General features: G+C 35.8%; 1 protein-coding gene across 29 annotated transcripts in view; it reads left to right on the top strand.

Moving 5' to 3' along the window:
- Positions 1 to 20,675, top strand: part of Nrxn3 (neurexin 3) — a 1,577,562-nt gene that overhangs the window by 1,257,182 nt on the left and 299,705 nt on the right. The window lies entirely within an intron of this gene.

Here is a 20,675-nt window from a genome sequence, read left to right as displayed (position 1 = left end):
CTTTTTGGCTGTCAGAGTGGTTCCATAGGAAACATAGCATGATGGAAAAAGGCTACAGACAACAATGTGAACGTTTAATTGAAGTTCTAGATCTCCAACATGATTTCAAAGAAAATGCTAAGGGTTAGCTGCTAGGGAGGTAAACAGAGGCTCAAGAACATTCCTGATGCTCCTATTAGGATCTGATATCCATGCCAGTGAGTTCAGGAGAGGCAAAAAGAGGACCCAAGAGTGGGATTCAGTCTCAGTCCTGCTTAGGTCATGGGGTTGTCACTCTGTCTTCCCTGTGCCTTTAAGGTATAATAATATGGGATCTCTAAGAAATTCCCTTCCCGGAAGTGATCTCCTATAGCCAGAGGCAGGTTTGAAGCTGTTCAGCCTGGGTTTCCTTTAACTTATGTCGTGCAGATTACAGTTGGCACTCTATATTCATGAGTTCCACATCAATGGATTCAACCAAACACAGATAGAACATAATGTGCCTCTGCTGAACACACAGAGACTTTTTTTGGTCAGTGTTCCCTAAATAATATAGTACAACTATTTAGAATACAACTGTTTACATAACATTTACATTGTATTAGGTATTATAAGTAATCTGTACATTTGAGAGGATGTGCATAGGTTAAATTGCAAGTTATGTCATTTTATATGTGGCATATGAGTATTGGACTGGTATCTGTAGAGGTCTTAGAACCAATTTCCTACGTATGTTGAGGTGTGACTGTATTTCCAAATTCTGCCAGTTTAGTTCTCTCAGACTGACTCTTGAGCTTTCCTTGTTAAATCTTTGCAAACTTATTGTTGAATCTATTCTATCAACTCCATAATGAATTGAAGAATATCATTTCACTGTGGTCCAAATCCTTTGACCCTTTGCCTCAACTGTGTGAACTTTCCAAGCTCAGGATAAATAATGTCTGAAAAATATTATTAAAACATTACCATCTTTATACATGTTTTGAAAACAACACTCAAGGAAGAGCCTTGTAATAATTATTTTGTCAACTGTAGCTTACCAGCCCTAACACCAATAGTAGCAAGAATATATACTGCAAAACCCCACTACTTAGGAAAATTTCATGTTCCCCTTTGAGAAAATTTCCCTAATACTTCAATCCCCTATTTCCTAATCTATGAAATGGGGATAGTTATAAGACCTACTCCAGACATGATCATTAGGAGGAGATGATACATATAAATCTCACAACACTGTGCTCACCATAGAATAAGCACTCTATAAAATGTTATCTATCATTATTGTTACAAAGGTATGGAAATAGACTATAATCATTTAAGTGACAGATCAATGTTGAAGCCTCAGTTCAAAAACATAATAAAATGCCTTTTTATAATCTTACAATGAGCACTTACTCCAAATATAAGCAATGTTCTCCATAGTGAAGTTTATTGATTTCAAGATTGACAAATTGGCCAAGCAAGGCTATTACACAATAGGGAAATTATAACAGAGCTATGATATGTATACCACATTGAGAGCTATAAGTATGTTTACTCTGCTCCCTACATGTGCCACCCCCAATTCCTTCTTTCTTTAACAACACTATTATTCCTCCATTTGCTACAGTGTCTCCTATAGATTGGAAGCTCCCACGGGTCAGAAATTATTTCTATATAGCCCATTTTGTATAGCATCACACCTGTGTACTTTTCCAAAACAAGATGGAATATTTACTGACTTCTGTAAATTATCTAATAAACTGTCATTGAACTACCTACAGTCTTATCAAGATGAAGAGGAAAGCTAATTATATTTGCAAATATATTATTAACATGGGATGAGAGCAAAATGACACAGGAGAAAAAGTATAATGAATTAAATAGATTTGGATTTGCTGAGCAACCTGGGGTATAAACCCCTAGAATGGTATATGAAGAAGAAAAGTCATTGGATCATGAGTAATTAATACATTATATTTTTCCTGAGGTGTTCAAAACATTGGAAAATGATCTTTTGCAATCTAATGCTTTCCTTAGAATATACTCTTTCTATTATTATTATTTTTGTTTATATATGACAGCAGAATGCATTACAATTCTTTTTTTTAAAGAGAGAGAGAGAAAGAGAGAGAGAAAATTTTTTAATATTTATTTTTTAGTTTTCGGCAGACACAACATCTTTGTTTGTATGTGGTGCCGAGGATCGAACCCGGGCCGCACGCATGCCAGGCGAGCGGGCTACCACTTGAGCCACATCCCCAGCCCGCATTACAATTCTTATTACACAAATAGAGCACATTTTTTTCACAACTCTGGTTATATGCAAAATATTTTCAAACCAATTCGTGTCTTTATACATGTACTTTGGATAATAATGATCATCACCTTCCACCATTATTTGTAACCCCATACCTATTCCCTTCCCTCCCACCCCTCTGCCCTATCTAGAATTCATTTATTTTTCCCACGATCCCCCTCCCTACCCCATTATGAATCAGCCTCCTTATATCAGAGAAAACATTTGGCATTTGGTTTTGGGGGATTCGTTAACTTCACTTAGCATTATCTTCTCTAACTTCATCCATTTACCTGCAAATGCCATAATTTTATTCTCTTTTGTTCTATTTTATTATTCTCAATAATAGATATACATTTCCATTGTGTATCTATGCCACATTTTTTTATCCATTCATCTATTGAAGGATATCATCTAGGATATCATCTAGGTTGGTTCCAGTTTAGCTATTGTGAATTGTGCTGCTATAACCATTGATGTGGCTGTGTCCCTCTAGTATGCTGCTTTTTAAATCCTTTGGGTATAGACCAAAGAGAGGGATAACTGAGTCAAATGGTGGTTCCATTCCCAGTTTTCCAAGGAATCTCCATACTGATTTCCATATTGGCTGCACCAATTTTCAGCCCCACCAACAATGTATGAGTGTGCCTTTTTCTACATCCTCACCAACGCTTATTGTTGTTTATAGAATGCCCTCTTTCTTGACTCTTTCATGAATCCTGGATAGAGTAGGTGTATCAGAAATTTTGTTTGTTTGTTTCATGTACCTAGCTAGGTAAGAGAGGTGTTGTCCAATTTCAATAGCATCAGTGCTATACTCAGGAAAGGAATTCAGATTTTTTTTCAGACTCTGTGGACATTTCCCCACCCACTACACCACCCTTTGCCATGAGCTCCAAGAGAGCAATTGTTCAGTCTGGAACACTGAAGGAATAATCTGTCCTCAGCACTCGAGGCTGAACACAGCAGTGAATAAAAGACAAAACCAGTTCTGCAATATAAATGACACATTCCATTAATACAAGTGGATCCAAATGAACCAATTTCATTCAATAGTACTTTTACATTCTGTAGCTGTATGGGCTTGGATACAAATTGTAATGTCAGTCTGTCAGGAGAGTGGACTGCGGTGCATAATTACAAGTTCTTGTTCAGCACTTCAGGGGCTAATCAGAGCAAGGATGTGAATCTGTAATTTGCAAATGTGCAAAGACAGAGGTTACTATGGTACTAATGGCTCTGCTGATCACATTCTTGCCACCAAATCATAGGACTGTGGGTGCCAATTCTACAAAATAATTTGACCTTCCATTTAGTCATTTGGTTACAAGGAACCTGTCCTGCTGGCAGCTTCCAGAGACATTTCTAAGTTTAATGCTGTTCAAAAATATAAAACATTATTATGCCAATAAATTAATATTTACATTTCAAGAGGCAGTACACAATCATAAAGTAATAAACAGAGCAAATTAATTCATAGAAATACAGAACAAATATAGGGAATTAATATATTACTTCATGAAGCCTGTTCTAAACAAAGATTTCTCTCATTGGGCTGAATCAGGCAACATGAAATAAAGGGTACAGTGGAAAGGAAAAAACATCTACATACATAAAACGTGTGTGGGTGTGGTGTTATCCCTTGGTATCTACAGAAATTGATTCCAGGACCTCCTGGAGATATCGGAATCTGGAATGATGCTTTTTCCCTTGGCATTCAGTGTAAGGGACAATGTGCTAGAGTATTAAAAGTAGGTGCTGTAGAGCCCCATATTTTCAGGCTTAAATCTTAGTTTCACAGTTGACTTATTTTGGATTCTAGGGAGAATTCACTCCATCAATCTTTGTTTCCTCATTCAAAAAAGAGAGATGACAGCATGTACAGCAGAGGCTCTGGGGATCGAGGGAGTTAGATGTAAACACCTGGCATATACTGGCCCTGGTTACAGAATATGCTCCCCAAGAAGCAGACGCTGAGACCACATTTAGCATGCAGTATGTTTATGGAACAGTCCTTGACATCAACACCAGTAAAAATATAGACAAAGAAAACAGGGTGGTGCATAGAGAGAAGGTGAACTTCTGTACACCAATGGCAGCCTCAGCCCCTCTCACAAGGAACTCTGAAGCTGGAATAGCCCTTCAGAATTGTCCCATCTTGGGCCAGAAGGCCATTACCACCGAATATTGGCTGGTCCAGGAAGTGGGGTGTAACCTTGGGCCAAAAAGGCCAAGACCGAGTTTAACACTGAAGAGGTTTATATCTAAATACCACCTGTTGATGTATTCTCAGGAGGCAGGGAGTGGGGTCTTCAGTGAAGAAATATGGCACATCAGAGCATCCCCAATAATATGTACTAGTTGCTTACAGGGGCATGCTCATTAGGCCATCCATATTGTTCTCTACCTCCTCTTTCTCCTCTACCTTCACCTTGCTCTTTCTTTTCTGTCTTTGGGCTTTTTCTTTCTTGATCAAATTAGAGTCCTATATGACAAAATCTAATATTCTCCTTTATAAAGTACCTTGAGGCATGCCAAGTTGCGGTGGGAGGGGGGAGGTTCTTTTCCCAGTAATGGGCAATGACACTTGGACAGATAAGTGAGCACTTCTTCATTGATTTTTACTGGGAAAAATATGGCAGGAAGTGGGCAGCAGAGTCAAGTCCGATATAAAAATGCATGTTTTCCAAAAAGGCTTGCTCTTCCCTGTGGGGGGATTTGTGTGCTAAACATCAAGACCCACAAATTCAAAACACACATTTAGGTAAAAGAAAGCTTGGCTAAGAGTAGAAGGACCAACAGGGAAAGTGCCTCTTAGACTATGACCTTTCAAGCTAAACTGCCTCTGGAGAAAGAGAGACTTATTCAAATTTACAGACATCTCAGAACTCCAATGAGCCAGGCTTCTGGTTCTTTTTCCTCCGGGACACTACAAAGCTTAGGTCTTTACAGATCAATTAAGTCATTAGCGCTCCATCTAATGAAGGTTGATTTCCATGAGGAAGCTGAGCCAGCTGGCCTGCCCTAAGGAGCACAAAAGCAACCAGGGTACTAGAGTTACAGCAAATGGCAGTACGCCACCAGGGTTACAAGGCCTCCAGCTTATCACCAGTTAATGCTGCCTGTTTTCCAGCGACCTCAGTTACTGCCCAGGGCAGATGGAAATTAGACACTGGACCCAGGTGCTCTCCAGTCACAGGAGAGTGAGTAAGTATGATTTAAAAATCCAATTGCCACTGATCGCGCAACGAACAGGAATGTCCAGAGAACTGCACAGTGTGAGAGACTGGTAGAAAGATGTGTTTTCACCCTGGGGAATGTGCATTCTTACCGTTCTCTCTCTTAATTAATATGGTGGAAGATTTCTAGTTCTTAGATTCAGTTTGTTTCTTAAATTTTTGGATTGGCAATGATATAGTTGCAAAAGAAAAGAAAAAAAAATGATTAATACACCCTCCCATTTCTGCCCTTCATTTCCACAAGAACTCACATAGTTACTTCTTGGTTCTGTGTGCTTCTAGAGTTTTCTGGTACATGTGTAATACAAGTAAATGTGAGTATATACTTTCATATTCTCATGTGACTCCTTTTACACAAAGAGGAACATACTGAGCATGTAATTCTGCATCTTGTTTTTCTCTTTTAATCTATCTCAATTGCTATTCATATTAGAACATAGTTTCCTCATCTTTTTACATCACTATACATTCCATATACCTCACTGCAGAACATATTATATTTAACCATTTCTCTGCTGTTTGCTATTACAAATAATATTGCAGTTTAATACATACCTGATTTATTTTTATGCATCTTAGGAAATATGTGTAGGGAATATTTTCAGAATTAGATTCTTAGGTTGGGAAGAATATGAATTTGTATTTTCAATTTGCCCCATTGCCCTTGATAAGTATACAAAATTCCATACCCACATCCTTTCATTCATGACTGAGCCCACACCTCACCAGTAGTCAAACTCTTGGAAATTTGTCAATCTGGTAAATGAAAATTGTATTTCAGACTAGTTTTATTTATGTCTTATTATAGGTGAGGTTGTACATCTTTTTTACATGTCATTTATAAATCTTTTCTGTGATTTTGCCCACTATCACATTAGTTTTCTGGTTTTGACTTTTATTTGATGTCTACTAGAGAAAATAACTCTTTCCCTGTGAAGTGGGTTGCAAATCTCTTCTTCCTCCCCTAGTTTCGTTTTCCTAGTGATTTTGCTTACAGATTTTACCTCCAAGCTTTTGATTTTCACAAGGCTGAATTTATCAAACACTTTTTCAGTGTCTATATTTTAATGCTTAATTAAAAAGGGAGCTTTTCTTATTCTAGAGCTTTAAACTAATTTGTTTTTATTTCCTCTTAGCATTATTTATTTATTTATTTATTTATTTTATGATTTGGAATTTATCTCAATTTAAAATGTGAGGTGTTGATCCACATTTGGTGGACATGGGTACACTTCCAGGCCCATGGCATTGGTCTGTCTGTCCATGTGCATTCTCTAACTGTTTGAAACTGTATGCTAGATTTCAGAATCTAGGAGGACTGATTGTCCTGTATAACTCATTTGTGAGTTTTTCTTTTTTTCACTTTTTCCCTATATAGCTTTAGATCAGTAAATCTAGTTAAGAGAGAGATGTAATGTTCATTGATAAGTTAAAGAGAAATATAATCTTTAAGACTTTTATTGGTCTTTCTATTTTGGGACATGAATCTCTTTTCTTTTACTAATATTTTATTTTAAATGATTTCATTTGACTCTCACATTTTGCTTTTAGATTTATTTCTAAACTTTTTCTTTCTCGTACCTAACTGTAAGTGATACTTTATTCTCCTTATATCCACTAATGAACTGTTCGTAAACATGTGGAAGCCATGAATTAAGCCATAATAATTCTGCACTCTTCCACCTTACACAGCCTTCATTGTTTAGCTGTTCCTTCTCAGAACTCCATGTATTTAGTTCTAATAAATATAAATGTAAATAATTTGATTGCTTTCTTTTTAGTTTTTCTGTTTCCAGGTTCTCTTGTTCAGTTGCACTGGGTAAAAATTTAATAATGATATTTGTATAACTTTGCCTACTTTCTGTCTTTGGTAAAAGGTATTCTGCACTTTCTACCATAACCATGTAGCTGATGCTGGGAAACATGTAGATCCCTGTGGTTTCTGAATATTGAATAGTCTGGTCCTTAAACCCTCCACTGAAATCCATTTGTCTTGAATATGTTTTATAATGTGAGGCTGGATCCTTCTTGCAAATTTTTTTTCTGTGCTCTTGAACAATTAATTTAGCATTAGAATGCTTTTATTCTCTAAAGATTCAGAGTGTTTTCTCTGTGAAATTTTCTGGGCCTCGTGTTTCTTTTTCTGAGAGGGGCTCAGGTGGCTGACAGATTCCTCTATTTCATTTATGGAAATTGATATATTTTGATTTTGTGGCTCTTAAGAACTAATTTTTAGTAAATTACATTCTACTAGAATATTCTCTATTCTCCTGAAGATGTTTGATGTTTTTGTACAGATTAACCAAGACTTCATTTTCAACTTCTGTGCTTACTTTTTACCATTTTTAATCTTATATAGCTATGATTTTTAGAATAAGGTGATCTGATATTTTACCTTTTATTCAAAATACAAGTTTAAATGTGTTGATTTTATCATTTTTGTACTTTTTAACATTAAACTCTCATTTTACCTTTGTATATTGATTCTTTATGCTTCTTTTCATATATTTTGTATTTTTAAAATTTGTAGTCAAATATTGGATTTAGTTTCTTTCTTCTTATAGGCATCAATATTTAAAGCTGTAGATTTTCCCCTAGGAACTGGTTTTACTGTTGCCATTAGATTATTATACATGATACTGTTATATTTTTGTGTTTCCAGGCAATTTATAAATTTCATTTATATTTCATTTGACCCACAAATTAAGGGATACTTTAAAAATTCCAATAGGAAATACTTTTTCTGATTTTATTATTATTATACAGGTATTACTCAGTGATCAGAAAACACATCCTATTCTATTTCTGCTTTTTAGGAAAAGAGAACTTGCAGATATCTTTTTGAACTATATATGGTCACAATTTTTATTGTCACATGGATTCTTAAAAATAAATTTTCAAGGCATGAAGCTTCAAATGTGTTGCTTGATGTGATTTATTAATTACATTTTTGGGTCACTTACATCCTTTTTTTACTGCTTATTATTGAATAAGCAAAGTGGCATAAAAAGTGGTGTTTTGGTTTGTTGTCCTTTATTCAGATAACTCTTGAATTTTATATTTTCTCAATGGTATTGTTATGTTCTTTGGTTCATGACTGTTTATGATTCTAAATTCATCATTGTGGATTGCATCTTTTATCATTTTAAAACAAACTGTCTGACTTTACTATCCCCATTGCCGATTTATTTTTATTGGCGTTCTCCTGGTGAACCACAGTTCAGCCTTTTATTTTCTAAATTAGTTGTTTTTCTAAAGCAAGTCTCTGGTTCTCAACATAGAATTGGTTCTGCTTTTGGATGTAATGTGAAAGTGTTTGTCTTTTAACAGGTAAAATAAGTAGATTTGCATCTAGCGATGTGACAAATAGATTCAGTTCTGGTCCTCTCATATATTTTTAGGTTTAATGTTTTACTTATTAAAGTTTTGTTTGATTGATTGTTTAAATTGTGTGCTCTGTGTGTGTGTGTCTGTCTGTCTGTCTGTTGGTTTATGTTATCTAAGAGTTTATATTTTCTCCCTTGTTATTTTTACAATTATAACATTTTAGAATACATATAGTGCCCTAACTTCATATTTAAATAAGTACTCCTCATCTAATGTATGATACACATAGGGCGTTTGGACAGGCTCTCTTGTCATTAACAATCTTATCTCTTTACCTCATTCCCTGAAAATACATTATTTTCTCTTTGAGCCATCATTTGAAAAATGTTGAAGCTATCAATTTTTTGAACATGCCTTAGCTTCATACTACAAGCAGTGCATCATCAACTTTCTTAGTGTTTAACGCTGAAAAATATGTGTATTTCCATTAATTCCTGGCAGTGAGAGAATATTCTGTATTTCCTATTATTTTTCTCTCCCAAATATTTTAAGTTGTATCATTTCTGTACTGTCAAGGCATATTCTACTTTCACTCTAGTCTGTCACCTATCATCATTAGATTATGTATAGTCCTTTTTCAGGAAGAATATTCTCTGCTTTTCTCTATTCTTTCTGTCACAGTTTCTGCAGTGATGTCTTGGTTGATCAACACCATTTCCTAGTCCTTTTCTGAATATACTCACTGTTCATGATTGTTAAATAATGTTTTGTCTGTAGACTTTATACTTAAGCATAGTTTAGCTGGGTATAAAATGTTGACTCATACTTTCCTTCTAATTTTGAAAATATTTTGAAAACTAAGACAGTTCTGATGAGGCAGAGAAGTCTTTAAAGAGGCATTATCTAGTTCCATGAAAAGAAAAGATTATGGAGTTTGTATGGAACCTGTCATTGGTCAGGATAATATGTAGAAGGAAAAGAAAAATCGGTTCAAGTTAACACTGTAGAAGTAGGAAGGAATATATTATGAAGGATTTGGCATAACAAGGGTCTTGAATTTATTCCAAGGGACAGTGGTGATATGAGTAAGAGAAACATCCCATTGTACCATTGTAGTTACTCATCTTAGGTTTCTTTCTCTTTTTCATATTCTCTCTCTCTCTCTCTCTCTCTCTCTGTTGGTGCTAGAGATTGAAACGAGGTCTCATGAATACTGAATACCTTTCCATGCTATCTGTAAATCCAGACTTATGCTCTTATAATACAGTCTTAAGTCACCTTTTACATACCAATACTATCGATGGCTCCCTCATTGACCCTATTAACCCCTCCATCATCCTGATGGGCTTTGAACAGGAAAGTAAATAAATCTATATAATAATGGAGTTCCTTTTATGCTATGAATTTCTGACTACCTTCTGTGTAGCATGTGACAGCAAGACTTAAGTATCTCTTAGTTATTTTAAAAGATAAAGAAGATAGTGGCTCTTTTGAAGAAAAAAAAATGTAGTTATTGGGAATATATTTCTATACCCCTATAATCTATGAACTGTCTTTCTTCCAAGGATCCCATAGTAACCTCTATAAATCTAGTTGATATTCACTATAGTTCTAAAACATTTTCTTTCCCAGCTGCTCCATGGGGAGCTTTCTGTTATCTCAGTAGTTTGAAGCTATTTCTTGTAGACTTACCATACTTCACTCAGGCTGGCACTACCAGAGTTAGTTCGTTTTAGGTACCGCACAGTTCTTATCAAACATTATAAAAAATAAAATTGCCATGTCAAATTTCACTTGTAGCTCTTTACTATTCAGTCAATGATATGCAAAACATGTTGTCTTTGTTTGAATTCTATCACAGAAATAGTGACGATCAGACAACCAACCAATCCCGTCTCAATTTTTTGTTGTTGCTGTTTAATTACTTGATGCCTGCTTTCTCTCTTCTCTATCTGAATAGAATATAGACTGCTTCTTAAAAAAATTGCATTGTGGGAGTTCTACTGTACATCAGCAATAAAAAACCTAATCATGTTACTATGTGAGAAGTTGCTGAACTAACATTGGTTGAAGTCTGAAATTAAGACATGTTTTTTTGCTGATCTTTTGCCATCTCCTTAATGCTGTATTCAGATAGCCACATGGTTCTTGATATCCCAAATGCAGCTATTATTCAGTATGTACAAAATAAAATATGTTTCAGGCTAATAGTCAAGAATTTCTTCATTCTCATGTTGAGAATGGTTACCTAAAGGAGCAAAGCTTTAATAGGGTCTCAGCTTGACTCTTGCCATGTTTGCATATAAAACAGATAAGCCAAGCTTTGTTTTGGAAGATGTTAATTGATTCTGTCCACCATGCTGGCTAACGAGCCAATTCCCTGAAAATACAGAGACAGAAAAAAAAAAATCTGTTCCAATTACTGTATAAGTAAAATGCCTCCCTTCTTCTTGCATTAAAGGAAAAATGGCTCTCACTGCTCCTGGTTTCTGAGATTGAAAGTTGATGTGTAGCCTTGATGTCAGTTAGCATTTTAGCAATTGCCTTATTGTTGACAAAGTGGAAAGAAAAGAAAGAAGAAGAAAGAGAAAGATTTTAGAACCATCAGAATTCAAACCCCTAATATTTGCTAAATTATTTTTAGCCTGATTAGGTAATAAAAGGGGAGAGGCAGAATTGAAATTTGGGGGCAAGAAAAGTCTGGAATATCACATGAATCTGTTTAAGACTCAGAGCATGTTAGTAGGCAGATTACAATGACATTTCCCAGGATCAGGAATCTTACCATTCTTTTCTTTCATCAATTTTTCATTCATAGAAAGTGGAGGATCCTTCCCACCATATGGTGGTACTTTTTAAAGTCAAGTGCAGCATTTATTGTTTACTTCTGTTTCCTGAAGTTTCAATGGGGTCAGTTGCTGTGGGAACTTCTACTTCTTTTGACATGACTGATACTGGGACTGGCTAGGAAGTCAGCCATGGATAGCTGCACAACTAAATAACTGGTGATTCATATATGAACATAGGAAAGTTGTGCCTGATTAATTCTACTGTCTTTCCTATTCCAGTATAACTCCACATCCAACCCCCAAAATAGGCTGCTAATTAGGATAAGTTATACTTAATGTATGTATAATATTTCAAAAATACATTCTACTGTCATGTATTTCTAAAAAGAACAGATTAGAAAGTAAATTGATTAATAAATAATTGACAATGGGAACATCTTTGACAAAGCCATCTTGCGATGAGCATTGAGGTTTTTCCTGTAGCAAACACAGACCTAAGAAAGAAAACAGGGTGCAACATTTCAGGTGGATCTTGGAAGTATATTCCCTTGTGTTTGCAATGGAAAGAAGGAACTAGGAAGGAACACTGTCATTTGTTTGTCATTTCTCCTAAATTTCTAAGAAAATCAGTGAGGTTCAAGGCCTATCCTCCAATGGTATGTAATTTTTGCTTCCAGCATCTTTTATACTAGAACTAGATTTTCAGTATGAAACGTTTTGTCTAAATGTATCTCATTTATTTAAGTAAGGGGGAAAAATACTATGAAGCATGAAAACTCCATTCTATAGTTTCATAAAACACTTCCCCAGTACCTAAAATACCTGTTTGCAGAGAACATGTTGACTGATGATTAAGGAATCAAAGAGTAATATGAATTCACAATTATCTCCACGAAAAAAAAAAAAAAAACAATTTCCAAGAGAGTATTGTCAAAATAGTTTCCACCACAAACAGGCCTCCTGGATATCCCTTAAAATTGCCAAGCAATGTTTGTAAAGACCACTTAACAAATATTCCCTTTATACATGCATTCAATTATTATTGCTGTTTCTAATGTAAGACTTAAAAAGTGCTGCTTCTTATATCCTACCTGCAATAGGGTGTGGGGTACAAGCCATGATCAGGCTTTTCTGGGATTGGCAAGGTGTAGAATGAGTCCCATTTCATTCTTCTTGAAACTGAACACTCAAGAAACTTAGGCTTCCCCTTATCTGCAAACCTATTAATGTTGGCAGTCATAAAATAAATGCAGCCACAACCATTCCACAAATGAATCAGTCAGCTCAGATGAAAATATAACCATCCCACATTACTGAGGGTTCTTCCAGGTCGGCTTTTAAGTGTTCTGGTCACAGTGCATTGATGCCCATTTTCCCTTTAGCATTATGCTTGATTTGTGAAGTGGGGAGAAAGAGCGACGTTGACTGCTAGATGCTCATCATTAACATGAAGTTTTATTGCCTTAAATCTCTCTTTCTGCACATTATAAATGTTTTAAGTCAATATAATGCTGGGAAAAGGGGCCAGGTTGACAGATTTAAGGTGGTACACTGGTTTCATCTTGAGCAGAGAGTAGTGCAGGTGTATTCAAAGCTTTCTACCTTTCTAATTAAGCACGTTGCTCAAAAGAAGTTTTGGAAGATGCAAAATTGGAAAATCAGTTAAATTAAATACATTTCAAATGGGTTGGGAAGGGGACAGGGGTACTGGATACTGTGAAAAAGGAAAGAATCTGCACAAGTTTTTCTGGCCAAGGCCTGGGTTATACCACTGAAGTTGCAAGTTATTTTTGTTCTGCAGAAAATAGGCAAAGGGTCTTTAATGAAAGAATGTACACTAGATCTCTTGGTCCTTGATGTCTATTAACCTAGTTCGTGATGAAAAAAATTGAATTTTTCTAGCTATATTTTCTAGTCTATGAAACTTTAGCTCTTAGCCCCATCTAGGTAAAAGACCTTTGCTCCTAATCATGTATTTATTAGAACCAAGGAGGGGGATATCTTTTTTCTCTGGCAAATGCATATGTTCTTCCAATTCAACCAACATCAAATATTTATAAGGTACCTACCATTTGCCAGCTACAGAGCTAGGCATTTGATTTTGCAGGCATAAACCAGCTTTCCTCATTAGCTCCAAGGAGGGAGAGAGATAATAAGCAAGGAAATAGATGCATGTAACAATACGTAACTAAGAAAGCTGGGAAAGAAACAAACATGCAGATACTTAAGGAATTTTAAATGCAAGGCACTCTACTATGTCGGCTTAATGTGTGGGGTTCTAAATACCAAAGAAAAGTCTATATGTGGAAAAATTAAATGATTCAAAACTAAGCAATAGCTTAAAATAGCAAAATAAAACAAGAACTAGAGATGCTTCAACCCAGTTGTCTCAGTCCATTTGTACTACGATAACAGAATACCATAGACTGGTTAATTTATAAAGAATGAAATTTCATTGGTTTGCAGTTCTGAATGTCCAATACCAGGGTGCTGGCATCTGGCTGCATAATGCTGCATAATGTGGTGGAAGTCACCTCATGGTGGAAAGACAAAGTGGAAGGAGAGAGGAGACAGAGGGGTGGAACCCCTTCCCACAATAACTAACCCTCTTCTATGATAATGCTGTTAGCCAGGAAAGAGTCCTCTTGATCTAAAAACATCTTAAAGGTTCCATGCCCCATAAGGTCACAATGGCAATTAGGTTTTAAAAAAGAGTTTAAGAGAAAAACTGTTGCACCACTGCACAACTAATTATCTAAGAAATAGTAATGGGAATACCTACTTTCTGATTAAAGTGGGGGAATGTGCAGGTTAGTGATGGTGGCAGGAGAGGATTTCTAGAGAATTTCCCAAAGACAGGCAGATTGTGGATGGAAAGTGGTCTTTCAAGCAGAAGGAAAGCATGGGAGAAATGCTAGGGTTAAGGAAGCCCAAACATATTAGGTTGTTGTGAACAATTGTACTGGGGAAGCAAATGACATCATTAAAAAGGGAGGGTAAAAGGAGACTTCCTTCTTTTTTTCCTTCCTATCATATCAGAATGAATTAAAATAGTGGTAACACAAGAATGGGATTCTAATTAGAATAAACTATACTCCATGTATGTATAACATGTCAAAATACACTCTACTGCTATGTATATATAAAAATAAAAAATAACAAAAATAAATAGTGGTAATAATAGCAAGAGGAAACAGAGGAAGAGAAGGAGTGATAATAAAATATAAAGCCCCCCTTTTTTTCATTATTGGCAAAAATCCCAGGAAACACTTATTTCCATATGTTGCAGGTGGGGTTAGAAATTGGTGTAGTTTCCTTAAAAGGGAATTTGGAAAAGCATATCAAAAGCTTTTAAGCTATTTGTGGGAATTTAACCAACCAATTCCATTTAAAGCTATTTATCTTATAGAAATAATCATGAAAGCAAGTATAGATTTATTTACAGCAAAACTTGTTATAGTTTCTCATGAATATTCTTGCTTAGAAGCAGATAAATGCCCAATGCCAGCAAGTGCAGGCAAGTGGCTCGTGGAGACATCTATCACATTTGAACTTGACAGTGGTTGCTACTATTGTCATATCTTTGAACGAGAGGTAGAAAGGAGTGATATTAACTGTTCTGGTATTATAAATACCCATCAGGTATTTCAACATACTATTTTGAAGGCTATTTAATTTAATATTTTAAGCTAATATTTAGTTACATTGACAAATGTTCCTAAAATCTGGAGCAAAAAGTAGAGCAAAATTTAACAGATGCAATTTAGTAATATCTGAGTATATTTACATCAAATACATAATGGAATGATATATAGAGAAATATCCTATATATATTTATAAGGTATTTTGATTCCCATCTTTTTATTTAAAAGTATTTCCTACAATTTGTATGATGAAAATGTTGTGCTTAAAATCTTCAGTGTGGCTAGAAAATGTGATTTAGCACATCAGGGGAGCAAACGCTATTACAGTTTCCTAAACATAGTGGGCCTTTTTGTGGTGGGTAAAATGGATGGATTTTCTTTCCTTTGTTCAACTTCACTTGTGATATAGTAAACTTGCTCATCAAAGAATTAAGTCACACAGACCTGGGTTTCATTTGCAGCTCTGCCTCTTAAAACTTATTAGATCCTGAGCAAGTAGTTTAATGTGTGTGAGGAACAGTCCTCTGTTAAGGAGGGTAGGAATGGGGACATGTGTGTCACATGACTGGCACAGCACTTGGGGCATAGGACACAAAGGTGAGAAAATATGATTAGGTCACGTGGTTAACTGGGTATTGAAACACGTGTCTCACCAAAAGAAGTAACTATCCAACAGCAACCAATAAAAATAATCTTTTAAGCTTCAAAAACATGATGAAAATATATAAATTGGAATCAATTGGGCTTTTCTGGAAGAATAAATTTATCTTCTGCTTAATAATTACAGGGAAGGATTAAAGGGGAATGAGATTTCTAGAGAGAGAATGGGTAAGGGTTGAGTCAGTGTTCAGCCCTCTGATTCTTTTGTGAAATCTAATAAAAAATGAAGCTAATTTGACAGTCTGCAGAATCACACCAAGCAAAGTTGGAAACTGCCAACTGATATTAATTTTCACTATTTAAACAAACAGAAATCCAAATAATTAATTGTTTGGTTTCTAATTGCTCATATTCACTCCATAACATTCCATTCTGCTTTAAAATTTAATTTTTCTGTTTTTTTTTTTCTTTTTCTGTTTTTTTTTTTTTTTCTTTCTTCTCCTGGAGTCTAAGGTGGAGGTAAGTTGGAGAAAATGCCTTAAAATATCTTGAATATGCCTTTAAAAGCAGCATGTTGGTATGTCCTCCAGTAGTTCCATGAGCATCTCTAAGTGTAAACAGAAACAGTTGCACTCCCCTGAACCCAAAAATATTTGTCCAAAGTTATGTACTCAGAAAGCTTTAGTCTAATTACCAGGAAGCTGATGTTGATGGAGCAGTGTCATTCACACAGTCAAACTTAAAATGAAGGTTTAGATCAATGATAACAATGAAAATGAAACTGTATATGAAAAAAAAATTACATGGCACAATTATTATTCAATTTTGTTGATTGGAATTACATATCATGGGACAGTAATATATGATCCAGTAATGAACATGCAGGAATCCGTGAAAAGGTACTTCTGAGGGCTTTTGGGAAAAGTCCTTTTTGGTACAAACTCTCTTTACCACACCTCTCTAGGTGAGCAATGCAATTTTCTTTCTGTTTGTTTGCCTCGCCTCTATATTTGGATTTAAAAAGAGAGTATCTTTCTTTTCTTCTCTCTCTCTTCTTTTCAATGGACTGCCAAAATTTTAGCTGTGACTGAAGAAAAGAAATAGGGCAATCAGAACTAGAGTGAAACCCAGGAAGGGGAATGGGATTACCCCTTCATCGGGGCACAGAGGCAACATTTTTGTGTCAGTGAGCAAAATAATTCTTTGCTGGGACTGTTCTGGGATTCTAGGGACTTAAATCTACAACACTATCAAATTATTCATTCTGCCCCTACTTTTTCTGAAAATTCATGTAAAACATGGAAACAATAGAGAGCAAAGCTGGTCTTCTAAAATAAGTTGCCTTTAGAGTTTGTCTGTTTATCTTACAGAACCATGAAAAATATCTTCATTAATATTTTCTATCTCTAGGCTCCATTTCCTTTTATCTCCCAATAGAAAAGTTGCGACTTTTAACATTTGCATTGAGAAAATAGATAAGAATTCAACCCTCCAGTCTCATTTATTACAATTGTATTTAAATACACAGCTTAATTAGTTGTACACCCTCCTTCCAATCCTCTTTGAAGTGGTTAAGTCCCACTGCAACTGTTCAACTAATTTCATGGTCGTACCCTAATTTTTGAGTTTTATAGAAACTAAGGGTTTGATAGCCCCTCTGTTCTCTAATAAGTCTAGATACTTGGTCTACAAGGAGCAGATTGTTAATGCAGGACATGTAGTTTATTGACTTGGATTTGAGCTTTGGTTAAAGCATTCAATCATTTTTTTTTTTACCAAATTCACCTTGAAAAATTAATTTGTCAGCTTAAAGAAGGAAGGACAGGACATTGAGGTAGACTTATTAATAACAGGAAAATATTACATATCCCAGTATCCAGGTAGGGAAAGAATGAGTAGGGACAATGTGATAAGACTTTGAGAGTATGGTAATTTTATGCAGCGTACTATGGGAAAAGCAAAATATTGCCAACATTTCCCAGAAAATGTTATGCTAAAGTTTAGCAAACACAAATAAGGTCAGAGGAAAAACATATAAATGCAGAATTAAGAAAATGATCCAGTTGTGTTTGTCTAGGGCATGATCTTGAACGTCATCAATGAAACAATGACAGATTCTACTCTAGCCATGAGATGAGCTCAGACCATGATACCTAGTCAAGTATTTATAGAGCATAAGTAACTGAATATATTCATCGGATAATATTTTGCACTTAGTGGGCATCTGTTGAATCTCTGTTGGCTTGAGACAAAATTTGCTAAGAGAAAAACAACAGAAGTTAGTAAGATAATGGACAGTAAGATGACAGTAATATATGATCCAAAAATTGAGAGTAATTTCATCAAGGGAGGCAAAAATTATGCATATCCATTATCCATGTGTTCCTCTATACTCCCCAGCCTCTTTTGCTGTTAGATTTGGAACAAATTCTAGTCAGTGTTCTGTCATCAGGAGCAAAATGGCTCAGTTCTGAGCTGAGGAAGTTTAGAATCATCCCTGTGGTGTGTTGGTTAGCTTTTTATCACTGTGACAAAATACCTGAGAAAATCAACTTTGGGGAAGAAATATTTATTTTGGCTTTGGTCTCAGAGTTCTCAGTTGTGGTCTCTGCTCCATTTCTTTGGGTCTTAGTAAAGGCAATGTAAGAAAAAGTTGCTTACCTCATCGTGACTGGAAAGAAGAGAGAGAGAAAGAGAGAAAGAGGAAGGGCCTGGGGACAAGATATAGTCTCCAAGAATATGCACTGCCCCAAAGGACTAATTCCCTTCAACTGGGTCCCAAGTGTTTCCAACACTTCCCAATAGTCCATTCATCTATGAATCCTTCAATGGATTAATTCACAAACCAGGTCAGAGCTCTCATAAAGCAGTCATTTCTACAAAGTCCTCTCTCTGAACATGGGACATGTCCTTCAACACATGAGTTTTTGAGAACCTTCCAGATGCAAATCATAGCACCAGCTTTTTCCTGTCTCTCTCTTTCTTGTCCATCTCTTCTCTGTGCTTCAGAGGTCTTACATTCTTCAAGGTCTTATTTAAGATGGAGGCAGAGCACCAACTTCCTGTGTTAACATTTGTATGAGCAGGAAATAAGCTTGTGTGTGTGTGTGTGTGTGTGTGTGTATGTGAGGTACAGACATCTGATTTGTTACTGAAACAGAGTAAAACCTATCTTGACTACTGCAACAAATTAAATAGGTTTTTTTTCTAATATTTAAATTTGGTCAATTAATTTTAATGTTTAGAAACCATGAGAAACAAAATAACTATGCTAGTTCAGAAATAAATGAGAAATAGTAATATTTTTTTTCTCTTTCTTGGAACCCTATACTATATACCTTGGCCTTGTATAAAATCCTTTTAGTGCCAGAACTTCCCAAACCGTACATGTCAGTGTGAGACAGTCTGCTGAGGCTTGGATCCCCTCACAAGGTCTTTTCTATGTGTGTTGTGATATAGAAAAGGCAGATAAATGCCCCAGGTCTAAATATCACAGTGGACCATTGGGTTCATGCCTGTATTCCAGGTCTTCTTCCTCTTCGTCCATTTCTTTACTCTCTGTTTTAGTACCTTTTTCACTGTGATGATTAAAAACACTCAACCAGAACAATTATAGAGAAGGAAAAGTTTGTTCAGGGACTCAGGGTTTCAGAGGTCTCAATCCATAGACAGCCAGCTCCATTCCTCAAGGCTCCAGGTGAGGCTGAACATCATGGCAGAAGAGGGTGGTAGAGAGAAGTGGCTCACATGATGATCAGGAAGCAGAGAGACAGACTCCACTTGCCAGATACAAAATATATACATCAAAGGCACACTCTAATGACCCACCTCTTCTAGCCACACCCTATGGGCCTCCATTTACCACTCAGTTAATCCCATTAAAGGATTAATTCATTGATTGGGTTAAGGCACCCATAACCCAAATATTTCTCCTGTAAACCTTCCTTGCATTGCCTCACACATGAACTTTTGGGTGACACCTCACATCCAAACCATAGCACTCTCCCGCAAGTCTTCTCTTGGGTATGTTATCATTTTCACATAAAATTAAAGAAGAACTGAAGAAATAATTGATGGACTTAGCAAATAAAATATTTGCTGAATTAAAAAATAGGTATACATTTGGGACATTCACATATCTCAATATGTCTTCCTTTCAGGGAACTACATCTTTGCCAGTAAGGGGAGGGTTTTCTAGCAACCCTTAAAGTCTACCCAATTAAGGCTTGAATTGTGTTTCTGAATTGTTATGATGAAAAGAGAAAACCTGAGAATTTGCAAGTGAGCTGTGCTAGAGCATGTGGGTCTCAATCACATCAGCCCAAGAAACCAAAGTATAATAACCCCTTATTCTTTTCAAGTGCTTACTATAAGACATGCACTGTTTATGTATATTTTTGCTTTTTTATTTCTCACAAAATCCTTATAGGGTAGACATTATTATCCCCATTTTACAGATGGAAAAAAAAACAGATTTAGAGAGTTTAAGAAGCCTGCACATAATTGCATAGCTAATTAGTATTAGAGCTCATAATAAAGTAAGTGGGCCAATTCCAGGCTTCTAAACCACCTAGCAGGCTGATGGTGACGATTCCAGCATATTTTGGTTTCATTCAGTGCAATGTCACCCTCTTCCCTAACACAAAACATTGTTTATAGGAAATTCCTTTCTGACTACCAACAATTATTCAGAAGAGGTACAACTTTGAGTTTCAAGAGCTTAGCTTGGTTTAGCTCAGATATCCTATTTGTTACTGAAAGTTATGCTTTTATCTCCTAAAATGCATTATCTACTGTGTCACCCCCTCTTTAATTTGAC

Source organism: Marmota monax, unplaced genomic scaffold (genome assembly GCF_021218885.2).
Source record: "Marmota monax isolate L192 unplaced genomic scaffold, Marmota_monax_Labrador192_F-V1.1 WCK01_AAM20220418_F8-fsc00017, whole genome shotgun sequence".
In the NCBI taxonomy this organism is placed as follows: Eukaryota; Metazoa; Chordata; class Mammalia; order Rodentia; family Sciuridae; genus Marmota; species Marmota monax.
This window is presented reverse-complemented; position numbering and strand designations above follow the sequence as displayed.